The sequence below is a fragment of the Grampus griseus genome, assembly GCF_964374135.1.
Source record: "Grampus griseus genome assembly, chromosome: 5".
Lineage (NCBI taxonomy): Eukaryota > Metazoa > Chordata > Mammalia > Artiodactyla > Delphinidae > Grampus > Grampus griseus.
The window spans coordinates 39,245,283-39,253,523 of record NC_138998.1 but is presented as its reverse complement, the minus strand read 5'-3'; the positions used below and the strand labels follow the sequence as shown (position 1 = coordinate 39,253,523).

Genomic DNA, 8,241 nt, shown 5'->3' with positions numbered 1-8,241 from the left:
TATATTTAGAACCTTTATCTTTTAGTCAGAGAAACCTCCAGATCATTCCTGGCTGCTGAGGGTCTCCTGCAGCATTACTAACGATGCTGGGGTTTGTATTTTTAAAAATAATTTAATTTAGAATCTTATCTTTAGATTACAAAGAAGTATCAAAGCACAGATTATAAGTGCTGTGCGAGTGATCACTGATACTCAGCAAATCACCTTGTTTGTGATTATTTGGTAAAGATCAAGGTCACAGGCTTCCTTCCTCCGGCAGCCAGACAGGTAACCCAAGTATGTGAAGCAGGCTGGCCTGAGGGAGTATGTGTCCCTTCTAAAGGGAGCAGGGCTTCTTAATTCTGGTTAACAGCAGCCATACAGGAAAGTTAGTCCAAAGTGCCATTCTTTCACATTTGTTGACTCTTCCCGACAACCCCAAAACTCATATTTCTATTTGAAATTTCTGGATTAAAACCAAAAATGCCACGTGGGTCAAATGTCTTCAGTTTACCTGTTTTCAACCTCTGATATAAACCTAGATAGGCAGCGACGCGGCTGGGCAAGATGGCGGACAAAGAGAAGAAAAAGAAGGAGAGCATCTTGGACCTGTCCAAATACACTGACAAGACGATCCTAGTGAAGTTCTAAGGAGGCCAAGAAGCCAGTGGAATCCTGAGAGGGTTTGACCCGCTGCTCAGCCTCGTGCTGGACGGCACCATTGAGTACATGAGAGACCATGACGACCAATACGAGCTCACAGAGGACACCCGGCAGCTGGGCCTGGTGGTGTGCAGGGGCACCTCTGTGGTGCTCATCTGCCCGCAGGACGGTATGAAAGCCATCCCCAACCCTTCATCCAGCAGCAAGATGCCTAGCGGCCGGGGCCGCCCCTCCCCCAGGACTCAGGCCACCCGTAGGAACGGAACTTTCCTTTTTGTATAGCTTATGTTTTTGTAAAATGAATGTATTAATTCATTGCTTTGCTTGTTTACTAAACAGACTAGGATTCCCTTCACCATGGACCATGTCTTAACCACTTTTTGTTTCCCCAAAGCCTAGAACAGTGCCTGGCACATAGCAGAGCACAAATATTTGCTAATAAACTGAACTGATCTCTAGATAAATGAGGGCCAGAGAAGGGTATGTTTTTTTTAGAGCTGGATAAAGCTATTAAATCTTGTGGACACTTTGGAAAGTTAAACGTTCACAACTATTATAAACTGTCCGTTCCAGGCAGAACATTCCTTTTAGCGATCTGCAGACTTCAAAGCTCATTTTTATGGATGTGTTCTGTCAGGAGAAGATTAGGTTTGGCTTTATGTACTTTCATGGAGAAAAGATGGACAGAGGGTCTTAATTTATGTAAGAAAGTAAAAAGAACAGGCATTAAGTGAAATCCTATTATTATTTAGATTATTATAGTTTCTCGGGTTATCAGAAATATTATGACTGAATTAACAAATTACTTTGGTTTAGTTAGAATTTACTCACAAAGTGAGAACTGAGGAAAGCTTTCACTTTGCCTATGGAGCATGTGATAAAATGCAAAAGAAATCAGGGGATTTCTTCAGCTCCTCTAGTGCTTCTGAAAACTGGTGATGAACCAAGGGTTCAAGAACACTGACCAGTGGCACTACAATGACCCCCTGAGGATTTCAGTTTAGCTAGGAAATGATTTTTTATAATTCCCTTTTCATTGCTGCAAGTAGGTAAGCCCTCTTAAGCTCATGCATTATTTCAAGTCAACACTGATTTATTTCCCAGTTACAACTTTTAGGAAATTTTTCAGGATTCTGCAATGCCCCGACCTTTAGCCTAAGGCACCACCAGATGTGAGTTTGGATTGGAGTGGGTACTGTTATTGTCATCAGCCACATTGTACAGATGAGTACACTGAAGCTTAGACATGAGAAGCCTGGACTTCAGTCTAGATCAGTCTTTATCCAAAGAACATGCCAGTAACCACTACACCCTTCTGCATTCTGAATCTTGCACTGCTGGAAGTCTTCCCATCTCGCTGTCACTTCTCCTGTGCTACCTTATGTAAATAGTTCACATAACAAAATAAAACAGGAGGCAAAAAAGATCAATCAGGATTAAGAGGGTTGCTATATAACCTTTAAAACACAAGAAAAATTACAAGAAAAATGAACAAATCCACAGTTGTAGTCAGGGATTTAAAAATATATGTTAAAGAATGACAGAGCATATTGAAAATATATAGACTCCTGCATATGAAAAATATGCTTTCTTTTCAAATATTTACCATGTATTAGGTTATATAGGAAAATGAAAGTTTAAGTACAAATTCTTATTGAATCAAGATTATACAAACCATTTTCTCTGATGACAGTGCAACTAAATATCAAATTATCTGTTAAAAATTCCCAGTTATTTGAAAATTAAAAATCAGACCTAACTAACTCATGGTTCAAAAAGGACACAGTGTTGATACTGGGGGATTTTGTTATGTGTGTGCAGTCAGGAGATATGTGGAGACGCTGTACTCTCTTCTCAATTTTGCTGTGAACCTAAAAGTGCTCTAAGAAATAGAGTTTATTCATATTTTCGAAGGATACACACGTGTATTCTTGCAATGAAAATGACAAAAACTTTAGAGTTGAATGACAATGAAATTCTAACTAAAACAGAAAAGGGAAAAAATCCATAATTTCCTCTCTAGAGAGCCATGACCACTCTAGAAAGCCTGGTGTATATTCTAGGAGGATATAGCAAGTGTTTACTCTGCCAAGCTTTGTGCCTCACATTATTATATTTAATTCTCATAGCATCTCTATGAGATAGGAACTATAACTTATTTTAAGATGAGGAAATAGAGTCTCAGAGAGGTTGATTTGCTCAAGGTCTAACAGTGGGAACTAGCCTTACATTAAAATCTAGGTTTTCTGATTACCATACCATGCATATGGTCCATAATGCCTGTACTCTGCTTTTTTTCCTCCCTCTTACTTTACTTTTCTGTCTCAATACTGCATCCTTTTCAGTGGAAGCATTGTATTTCCACCATTACAAACAACAGAGCAGTGGAAACCCACATACACACACGTACTCTATTGTCCAATTACTTCCTTGAAATGACTACAAGTTGTATTCTTACACCAATTACTTATTTCTAAATTAAGATCTAAGTATCTTTTATTCCATTTATCTCCCCTTATTTCATGCCATTAGTCTGTTGGAGAAACTGGGACATTTGTGGTTGGAGAAACTGGATTTTATAAAATATAAAATTTGGCTGACTACTTCCTTGTGGTATCATTTAACTTGTTTCTCTATCCCCTCCATTTGCTATAAACTGATAACTAATATAGAGGTTTGGTTAGATTCAGATTAATTTTTTTAAAAAAGCAAGAATACTTTATAAGAACCAATTGCATTTTTCTGATGAAAGCAATCCACTTACTTTTGATGTTCTAAACCACCTTTTGTTAAGATTAAAGTCTTTCTAAACAGTGGGCGTGGTTGCCTCTGAGGGCTTCACGAAGTGAACCAAGATGGCCTGGCATTACAGAACACCAGTCCCAATGACGCCTGTTGTATTTCCTAGTCGTAAGTCTCAGGCACATGAGATCTCTGCCCAGTGCATCTTCTCCACCTCTCCTTGCCTTCTTTGACCAATTCAGAAAGCTTCTCTAATGTGCTTCTCTTGAGCACAAACTACTTGCCATCTGTTTCCTGGGGTCCATTTCCATTGTCTTACGGATACTTTCACTCTATTTCCTTATGCCACCACTAGTACTATTTAAAGGAGAATTTCCACATGATCCTGCTGTATCTGGCCTTAATGATGAGCACTTGGAGGGAATTCTGCTAAGATTCTACAGGTCACCCATGTCAACTGTTCATTTTCCCATGTCTATTCTTGCCTTTCCTCTTGGACGTGACATTATCATGTAGCCTTACAACCACAGCGTGAACAATCCTCCAGCACAATTTTAGTTTTCTCTCCCTTGCTTACCTCTCAAGTCTGTATTTTGGGATAAGCACCCACGATGGCTCCGTTTAACTCTCTTCCCCAAGTGCTACCTGGTTTTACTGGGTTCACGCCAACCTTCAGAATGTGACCCAGCCAGAAATCCAGATCTAACGTAGTGGTTAAGAGCAGAGGCTCTGGACGCAGGCAGGCCTGGGGTTGTAATTGAGCTGTACCACTTTCTAGCTGCCAAGTTATCAATACATACAAGCGTAAGTTTCATCTTCTATAAAAAGCAGATATTAATACTTACTATATGGGATTGCTGTGAAGATTAAATGAGGCAGAGCAAATGCCTAGGCCAATGCCTGGCCCATGTAAACACCCAAAGAATGGAAGCACTATGGTTAGTGTTATCACATCCCCATGCTCATCCTATGTCTCTAGCCCTTTAGTTTCCACCAGCCATGGAGACAGAGTCAGTATATCATAAAATGGTATTTAATAGAGAACAGATATAATAAAATGATGAAGCAAAGTCAAATTTAATAAAGTCTATATAGTTTAAAATAGTAAAATGTTCCTGAGGGTATAATAAAATTATAGAGCTAGTAGGGGGTCTTAGAAGCAACCAAATCCGATCCCTCACTTTACAGATGAGATCACTGAGGCCCAGACAGGTCGAACAACCTTCGCTGAGCTCCTCCACCTACTGAAAAGGTGCATTGCAATGTGCACCCGTGTCTGCCTTTGGCAGGGATGTTTTCCCCCTACTGTGTATGCATTTGATAACGACTCACTTGAGATTTATCTTTTGGCCTTGTACTAATGACTGGGATTATGAAACAGAAATCGAAAATAAAAATCTCTCAGTTGTACTTCCTAGGCTTTCTGATGAAATGAAAGAAGCAACAGAAAAAAAAGAGACATGCTTACAAAGTAGCGGGGACAGAGTCTTTCAGTAGTGGAGCCAACATCCGTTTCCCTTGCTGGTAGACAGCGTTTGGTTCCAGAGACTGTGCTCCTATATTTAAATGTTATGTTCAATGAAAGAACAAAAAGATTCAAAGAGTTCCCTTTGAAAATAATTAGAAAATTACCACTATAATACACAAGAGGAGTTTTGCTGTATCTTCACATTTAAGATCTGTGGGTGGAGCAAGTAGAAAATGGAAAGCAAGGCACCATGACAGGCCACTGCTGAAAGGAGGTCTGTGTGACGCCAAAGGTGAGGTTTAAAGGTTGCTCACTTTTGCTTCTCTTTAACTATCCCTTTAATCTGTCTCTTGCTAATCATTATGCATAGACAAATATGATTATCAAATTTTAATTGCACCATCACAGACATGTATAAATATTGATAATAAAATAGCATTTGCAATCTGCTTTGGTAATTTTGGGACTGTAACTGTGCTTTAATTTGTACAAATGAAACACATTTGATTTGTCTTCAGAGTGGTTATTATTCTATGCAACATTTTCCCCTGGATTATCCATTCCAGTACTGTTGTTCTAAAAACTTGGTTGGTGCATATGAATACCATAATAATTTTAATCTTTCAATATTTTATATTCAGTTTTTTGAATTAAACTTGGTTGTATTTCACACTGTTCATTCAGTTATTCACTCACATTCATTCACTGACTCATTCATTCATTCAATAAAATGATCAAAGCACCTACTCGGTTTCAGGCACGATATTAGAGCCTGGTGATACAGAGGTAAATAATGTATGGCTCTTGCCTCATTAGACCTACTGTCTAATGGCATCATATTCATCCTCTTGGCCTTAATTAATTACAACATATATGCTAGTGACTTTCAGATGTCCATTTCCAGACTGGTCTTCATTTCTTCTCTGAACTTGAGGTCCATGCATATTCAAATGTCCACTGGACAACTTTACTTGTTAGTTTCCCTCAAAATCTATGTGTCCCAAACTGAGCTTTTTTCTTTCTCTTAAAACTGCCTCTCCATCCAAACATTCCCAATTATCGGAACGATACCTACGATCCTCTAAATCCAGAAATTTGGGATTATCCCTGACTCCCTCTCCCTCATGTCTTTTTTTCTAATAAGTCAATGAATCCTGTCAATTCTACCTCCCAAGCAGCTTTAAAATTTGTCCACATTTCTTCACCCCTACTGGTACTATCTAGTTTCGTCTACTATCATCTCTCATTTGGATTAGTAACAGTGTCCTAATTCGTGTCCCTGCATTTAACCTCTTCCTGATAGCCCCAACCACTCCATTTTCATGGGCTGCCACAGCGATCATTCTAAAAGGCAAGTCTGATCATGTCACTCCCTTCTTATCTTATTCTGATCAATGGCCTTCCCATTATTTGGGGGATAAGAACCTAAATTCCTTAAAATGGCTTCCACAGCCCTCCACTCGCCCAAGCTCTACCGCCTCTCCAACTTGGTGTCTTGCCAGACTGTCTCCGTTTGTAGTGAACTCCTTTCACTACAAATGCATGTGCTCTCTCAATTTTAGGTCTTCCATGGGCTGACTCTTTGCCTAGAACATGTCTCAGCCTCAGCTGAAGGACGGCTCCCTAGAGAAGCCTTTTCTGACCTTCTGGCTGGTGTTAAGAGCCCCATAACCTGCAGAACCTTCCACTTTCCCTTCTATGACACCCACTTTATTGTTATTTCTCAGGTGTCTTTCTTCCTTCCTAGACTATAAGAACTGGAGAGTAGAAAACTTGTCTAAGTTGCCCACTATTGTATGACATATGGTAAATAAATATTGGTTGAATAAATGAATGAGGCTGACAAAATGAATGTTGTCTATGATTGATGCTCTAATAGAGGTATTCATAGAATGCTTAGGAGCTCAAATGAAGGACATCTAAATTGGAGTTACGGTTCAAGGAACACGTACACTGCTCTTAGCACAGTGCACAACACACAGTAAATGGACTCTGAAGGATCAGTAAGATCAATGAGAGTTCATTTGACTATTCAAGGTGAAGGGTGGTAAAGTATGCCACCCCAAAATGTGCCCTTTTGGCAGAGTTATTTTGAGCTGCTTATTTTAAGAAACAGCAGACAGAGGAAAAGCTTTGAAAACAGAGTAGAAGTTACCCTTTTGTCAGGGAAATTTATATGTATAAAGGAAATCTCCATTTATTAGAGCCTCTCTCTCTTTCTTTCCCTTTCCCTACCAGGGAGAGAAAGATGACTAAATCACCAGAAACTCTCATGAATGGAGATTTAAAAGAATGTAAATCTACATAACAAACCCTCCTGCTCACGGCCGTCTCCCCATAACTGGCCTCCTCCACACCATTTTTCATTTTTTTTAGCTTAAGATGGTATTTAAGCCTGGATTCTAAAGCCACCTCTTTGAGAGTTACTTATTTTTCCCTGGGCATCTCTCCTGTATACATGTTAATAAACTTGTTTGCTTTTATTAATCTGCCTTTTGTTACAGCTGGGAAGTTAGAAGGACAGAGGGAAAATTAATTTTTCCTCCCCTACGATGAGAAGAAGGGCATTCCAGGAGGAGGCGGTACATGTGATATAGCGCAGGTGTGAATCAGCAGAAGTTACAGAAGCCACACGCTGTTCTATACGGTTGGAATAAAGAGTGCATGGGTGGATGGTAGGTTGCTGGGAAAGGAAGCTACTAATGGAAGCAAGATCTGATCATGAACCATGTGTCATAAACCAAGCAGTTTGAATGTTATTCTGAAAGCTGTGGGGATTCAGGCCAAGAAGTGACATATATTTTGGAAAAAATTCCATGGTTGCTTTTGGAGGCATGAATTTGATGGATGGAGGTGGGGGCACCAGTATGGTGTGTGGTGGTGGGTGGTGGTAGATTGGACTAATCAGTGAGGGGGTAGGGCAATAATTCAGGCCAGAGGTGATAAGAACCTAAATAAGGCAGCGACAGTGAAGATAAACCCATAGGGCTTGGTGACGGAGGGGATAAGGAAGGGTTAGTGAGCAGGGAGGGCCTTCGATCATTCCTAGGATTCTGGTTTGGGTGAATTTATAGATGGTGTCTTTTCTCTGTAAGTTCAGGCTGGTTCGGGGGGAAGATAAAAATGGTAATGGCTTGTATGGGACATGGAGACATTTACCGAAAAAGCAGTGAGATGAACAGTGGCTAGATCCTCACACCAATACCAGAGCACTTATTTAACCAGGATGTAGCCAAGGAGGCTCAACTCTTGAGTCCCAAACTAACTCCTTGAACCCTATCAGGCCCTGAACTATTGAGACAAAAGCCACATGGTGCCTTGGATCTCCCTGTCCTATGAAGACTTCGAAATCCTCAGTGAGAGAGGAATGAAGGAAGAAGAAAAGGAAA

General features: G+C 40.0%; 1 pseudogene across 1 annotated transcript; it reads left to right on the top strand.

The window, feature by feature from the left end:
- The first annotated feature begins 546 nt into the window (after nt 1-546).
- On the top strand, nt 547-857 carry LOC309823426 (U6 snRNA-associated Sm-like protein LSm7; annotated as a pseudogene). Its single transcript has one exon. The product of its transcript is annotated as a U6 snRNA-associated Sm-like protein LSm7 (transcript).
- The last annotated feature ends 7,384 nt before the right edge of the window (nt 858-8,241 follow it).